The sequence below is a fragment of the Terrapene carolina genome, unplaced genomic scaffold, assembly GCF_002925995.2.
Source record: "Terrapene carolina triunguis isolate 2854851 unplaced genomic scaffold, T_m_triunguis-2.0 Scaffold51227, whole genome shotgun sequence".
NCBI classification, from domain to species: Eukaryota; Metazoa; Chordata; order Testudines; family Emydidae; genus Terrapene; species Terrapene triunguis.
The window spans coordinates 1-5,658 of NW_020715578.1; the positions used below are offsets into that span (position 1 = coordinate 1).

A 5,658-nucleotide genomic window follows, 5' to 3' on the forward strand; every position below is an offset into this window, starting at 1 on the left:
TCACACCCAGGCCTCGCGGCTGCTGTGGGGTCAGAGGTCACCGCGCGCGGGGGGGCGGTGCCGCGCGCGGGTGGGGGGGGAGGGGGAGGAGGGTTCCAGGCAGTTACCCCGGTAACAGACGTGGCGCCACCGGCGTGGCGGCGGATTGGCCGGCGCGCGTCACGTGCCCGATTCCGGGCCGGGGGCCGGCGGAAGCGGGAGCCGGTCTGACGGGGCGGAGCCGCAGCCGGAGCCGGAGCCACAGGTGAGCGCGGGCCAGCGGCGGGTAAACTGAGGCACGGGGGGGGGGGCAGGGCCGGGAGTGGACCCAGGCGTCCAGTACCATTGAGTCTTCCTGTCATTGCCCTGTACTGCAGGGAATCTCCTCTCCCGAGGTACCTTGTGCCAGGAGTCCCCTCTCGCTGAGTTCATCACTGAGACGCTATCACCCGCCGCGCTGAGACCCACACAGACTCCTCTCGGTCACTGGGGTGGCTGGGATGGGAATCCGGCACTGAGAGGCAGGCAGAAGGCTCCCAGGGAGCCTGGAACTGAGTGCGAGGCCCGGCTGCCTTTGGGATGAGTTTCATCTTCCCTCCTGCTGGAAGCCCCCGCAGAAGCCGTGATTGGACCGTGTGCCCCGTTATCTGTCGAGGTGACTGGCTGAGGAGGCAGGCTGGTAGCCGCTTGGAGAAGACGGATCCAGCCCAGACTTGAGAACAGTAACTGCTGAGTTCCACTGATTAGGGACCGTCCCTTTTCTCCATGATTTGTCGATGAACTCCAACAACCCGGCTTTAGCCTTCTTCCCAAAGTGCTTCTCCATAGAACCGTAGGGGAGGTCCAGCCCACGGGATTCTTGGTTTGAGCTTCTCTATTGCATCTTCTAGCTCGTGTATGAGAGATCTCACTAAAGCCGGGTACTCGGTGAAATGCGTGTGCACGTTTTTAAATTCTCTTTGCCTTTCCTTCTGGGTAGTCCATCTTGCATGATTTGCAGCGGCTCCATCCTTGTCTTTGGGAGCCTGCTAGTCTTGGTACAATATTCACAGACTGGGTCACCTTTTGCCTCTGTACCTCCATTTGTCTGGATGTTGGTGTTCTTAAGGGCATGGCTACACTTGCAGCTGTGGAGCGCTGAGAGTTAAACCCGCCTTCGTAGAGCGCAGTAGGGAAAGTGCTGCAGTCTGTCCACACTGACAGCTGACAGCGCACTGGCGTGGCCACATTTGCGGCACTTGCAGTGGCATTGGGAGCGGTGCATTATGGGCAGCTATCCCAGCATGCAAGTGACTGCAACATGCTTTTCATATGGGGGGGTGGGGTGAAGTGTGACGAGGGAGAGAGAGTGGGTTTTGGGGGGCTGAGAGCATGTCAGCATACTGTCTTGTAAGTTCAGACGGCAGCAGACCCTCCCCCCCTCCCCCCGCCTCTCTCTCTCTCTCTCTCTCTCTCTCTCACACAGCATTCCACAGTAACGGCATTGCCGGCTGTCAGAAACGGAGCTGGTGGCATCCCCATCCTGGGTCTCAGGTTATGACGTGCAGACCTCTGAGCCGCCTCCCCTGCTCTGAGGGCCTCAGCGAAAGTCACACACCCAATTCCCACCGCCTAGGCATTGGTGCAGTACACAGGGAAACTGAGGCACACACCGTATTAGGATAGGACAGTAAGACTCACATACAACATAACAAGGGGGAAAACCCCACTTCATCACAGCTCCAGCTGCATCAGTTCTGTTCCCGCAAACGGCGCGTCCGGCGTTGACACCTCCCCAGGTGATTGTCTGGCTGCAGTTCCCCAATGATTCGTTTTACCAGTTGGGCTGTCGTCCGGGTGACACGTTCACCTCCCGGACTCCCGCATCTCTTGTACAGAGCGTCTCCCGAATAACAAACCTCAGGCCTCCCCCAGCTCGTCCCGGGCAGTCGTCTCTCAAGCAGCTAGACCCACCAGAGCTACGGTGTGTTTCTTGAAGAGCAGCAACGTGGGTGTTTCTCCCCCGGCAGAACGTTCCTGGATACGGTTCCGGGGACCGGCTGAATTCCAAGGCACAATGGTAAAGGTGGCAGGAGAGTGTTTATTGACATCTCCCCGGAGGCCACAAGAGGTGACGGGTCAGTTTCTCTGTACGCGGTATCCCCATGTTTCCAAACTCTCTTCTGCAGCTTCTGGGGGGGTAGATCGGGGTGTTCTCTCCATTGCCTGCCGCGCGGCATGGGGCATTCCACACTGTGTCTACGCTGGCATGGGCCAGTCCAAGCGACCCAGGTCCTTCGTCATCAGCCAGCAGGAAACGAGGTGTCGTCTTCGCGGCTTCTTGCAACATTGTCTCCCTGCACATGTCGTCTTGTGCCATCCCCGCTGGTGTAAGACACGTTGGGCAACAGCGTTTGTGTAAGACTCTTACTGCTGGTGGCTTCTCTTCAGTCAGCGAGTGACTTCCACAGGCCCCTCTGTGCTAGGCTCCTCTGGCCAGCCGGGCCCACCCCCGTGTGCCATCCGTCCGTCAGCGCGCTCCGCTGGCAGCAGGAGCCATTGGTTAGTCCCATCCCACTCTTGCAGGGCTCTGTCCTCCTTTGGCAGCTCGTCACGCTGACGTCGAGTCGTTCGACTCGTTCGCTTGCTCCGACGCCGGCCAGAGATAAGTGAATGAGATCGCACGGTGACGGGAGCGGCACGCAGCGCCTGTCCCGGTGACGGATTACGCCCTGCACCCCCGCAAGAAGGTGGGTAGGAGAGTTGTGTGTGCAGGCACCGGGTGCATGGTTACTGGAGCGGCTTGTCTAAGCGATGGCGCCTTGGCTGGCGGTTACTTAGCTCTGTTGCCTGAGCGTTCTCTTTAGTGAAAAGACAAGCCCTGTGCGCCGTGCAAGACGCGTCCGATATATTCTTGCCACTCGGTCGGCCTGGGCTGAACTATCGGCCGTGTCCCTCCAGTTCCAGCTGCTCCGGCAACACAACGGCCTCGGGCCGAAGGGGCCCGTGGCAGAGCGTTCGGAGCCTGACGTTCCCATGTAGCTTCTTAAATCTTCATCGACGCCTCTGTTGGGTTTCTTTTATCGGGCCTAAAATTCTTCCTTCTGGGGCTGCGTGGGGTATACAGCCACGTCTGACAGGTGTCTCTGACCCTCGAGGTGTTGTGGTGCTGTGTGGGGTGGTACAGCCACGTCTGACGAGTGTCTCTGACCCTGGAGGTGTTGTGGTGCTGTGTGGGTGGGTACAACCGGGTGTCTCGTGTCCCTCGTGGTGGTGTGGGGCTGTGTGGGGCGGTACAGCCACGTCTGATGAGTGTCTCTGACCCTGGAGGTGGTGTGGTGCTGTGTGGGTGGGTACAACCGGGTGTCTCGTGTCCCTCGTGGTGTTGTGGGGCTGTGTGGGGCGGTACAGCCACGTCTGACGAGTGTCTCTGACCCTGGAGGTGTTGTGGTGCTGTGTGGGTGGGTACAGCTGGCTCTGCTGGGTGTCTCTGACCTCGAGGTGTTGTGGTGCTGGGGAAGGGAGCGTATCATGCTGGGGAATGTGGGGGGGGCAGATGGGGCATGGGGCGTGGCACGCCGGGTGTTGCCATGGGGGGAGTGGGGCACGCCACAGTGGGTAAGCTTGGGGGGAGGTGTGGGGCATGGGCCTTTCTTTATTATGGTGGGGGGAGGGGTTTCTAGCTCTCCCTGGTCGGTGCACTGGGGGGGGTGACCCCTTCCTGCCTCCTTTGGGGCGCCAGGTCCCTTTGTTGCCCCATGATCTATGCTCCGTGGCCGGAAACAGGCACGCTGGGCATAGACGCACCTGGCCGTGTGACGTTTCTCTGCCCCCCAAGTCTGGGATCCTGGGGGCGCAGGACAGGGACTCCCGCCCCTGGGCAGGACTCACCCAAGGTCCCCTCCCCCACGGAGCTGTGGGGTGGGGGCTGCCCCTCGGGCGGGCAGGTGGTACAATGAGCGCTATGTGCACCAAGCTGCCCTGGCACCGACAGCTCCCGGCTCCCTGCGCGGGCCTCTGTCCCTGGGAGTCACAAGGCCAGCAGCTGCTCACGGTGCCCCCCCGCCCCCCTGCTGACAGCCTTGGGGGGCACAGCAGCCGTCAACAGCACACCGGGGGGGGCAGCGCCTGGGGAGCTGGGGGGGGCAGTTGTCCCCTGGGGGGGCAGCGAATGGGGGGATGGGAGGCCGGCCAGCCATGGGGATGTGAGCTTCTGCCCCAGGCCTGTGGGTATCTCAGCTCTGGGGCGGGGGGGGGGGGGGGGGGGGGGGGGGGGCGGGGGGGGGGGGGGGGGGGGGGGGGGGGGGGGTCTAGCAGCGTATGGCTGCTTGTGGGCAGGCGCCAATTACTGGAACCACCTAGGATAGGAACCCCTCCCCCTCTGACACCCCTTTCCTGGGGGGATAGACACTAGAGAGAGAGACCCCAGCCCCTTAGTACCCCCTGTCCAGCCCCCCGGCGTCCTCTGCCCCTGCCCCTGTGCTCCCCAGCCCTTCCGGACCCCGCGCCCCCCCAGCACCCCCTGCCCCAGTCCCCCCTGCCCCAGTCCAGCTGTTTGTGCACATTCCTGCCCCGTCCCCAGAGCTTTCGCAGCTGCCAAGCAGGGCCAGCCCCCCATCTCATTAACCCCATCAGCTCTGGCATCAGAGGGGCCCCCCTCCCCCGCAGGATAACACCCCCCGTGTCCGGGCAGGATGGGCCCGGGGGGCTGACCCACGGGGGGCTGATCCGGGGCTGGCTGGCCCGGCTGTGGGGCTCTCTCTGGAGGTCAGTGCCCTGCAGTGCCCCTGGCTGTTGTTTGCTCCAAGCCGGGCCCCAGGGACCCATGGGTGAGGCCCTGTTTGGCAGGAGCCCCAGTCCCTGCTGGAGGAGGGGGTTCTGGGGAGCGGCGCGAACGGAGGCTCCCAGCTGTGGGGACGCCGGGTCTGGGTGAAAGGGCCCTGAGGTGTAGGGTGAGATGGGGGCCTGGCTGTGAGCCTGCCCTGGGTGGGGAGCGGGTGGGAGCAGCTCCCCTGCTCTAACCACTAGCCCCCACTCCCCTCCCAGAGCTGGGGTGAGATCGCAGGAGTCCTGGCTCCCAGCCCCCTGGTCTAACACACCAGCCCCCTCCCCTCCCAGAGCCGGGGAGAGAACCCAGGAGTCCTGGCTCCCAGCCCCCCCTGCTCTAACCACCAGCCCCCACTCCCAGTGCCTCTCGCCCCCTCCCTTCCATGGGCTCAACCCCTCCCCGGGGGTGGAGCCGGCTCCCAGCTGGGCTATAAAGAGCTGCAGGGAACTGGCTCTGCCACGGCCAGGGGAGCCCAGGGGAGCCGGCACCAGCTGAGGGTGAGGGGGGGCTGGGGTCCTGGCTGGGGGGTGAGTACAGGGCTGGGGCCCCGGCTGGGGCACTGGGGGGATGAGCACAGGGGGTTGAGGGTGAGTGAGGATGTGTGTGGGGGGCTGGGGTCCCGGCTGGGGGGATGAGCAGAGGGGGTTGAGGATGAGTGGGTGTGTGTGTGTGTGGGGGGGTGAGTACGGGGCTGGGGCCCCGGCTGGGGCACTGGGAGGACGAGGGTAAGTGGGTGTGGGGGGTCTGGCTGGAGGGTGAGTACGGGGCTGGGGCCCCGGCTGGGGCACTGGGAGGACGAGGGTAAGTGGGTGTGGGGGGTCTGGCTGGAGGGTGAGTACGGGGCTAGGGCCCCGGCTGGGGCACTGGGAGGA

At 63.8% G+C, this 5,658-nt stretch overlaps 1 protein-coding gene across 1 annotated transcript in view; it reads left to right on the forward strand.

The window, feature by feature from the left end:
* Positions 1-231: 231 nt before the first annotated feature.
* The window catches only part of LOC112122805 (hormone-sensitive lipase-like), an 11,704-nt gene continuing 6,277 nt past the window's right edge, over positions 232-5,658 (forward strand). Inside the window, exon 1 of the mRNA XM_026647115.1 lies at positions 232-244. The gene's annotated coding sequence lies outside the window, so the exon portion shown is untranslated. The remainder of the gene's footprint in view (positions 245-5,658) is intronic.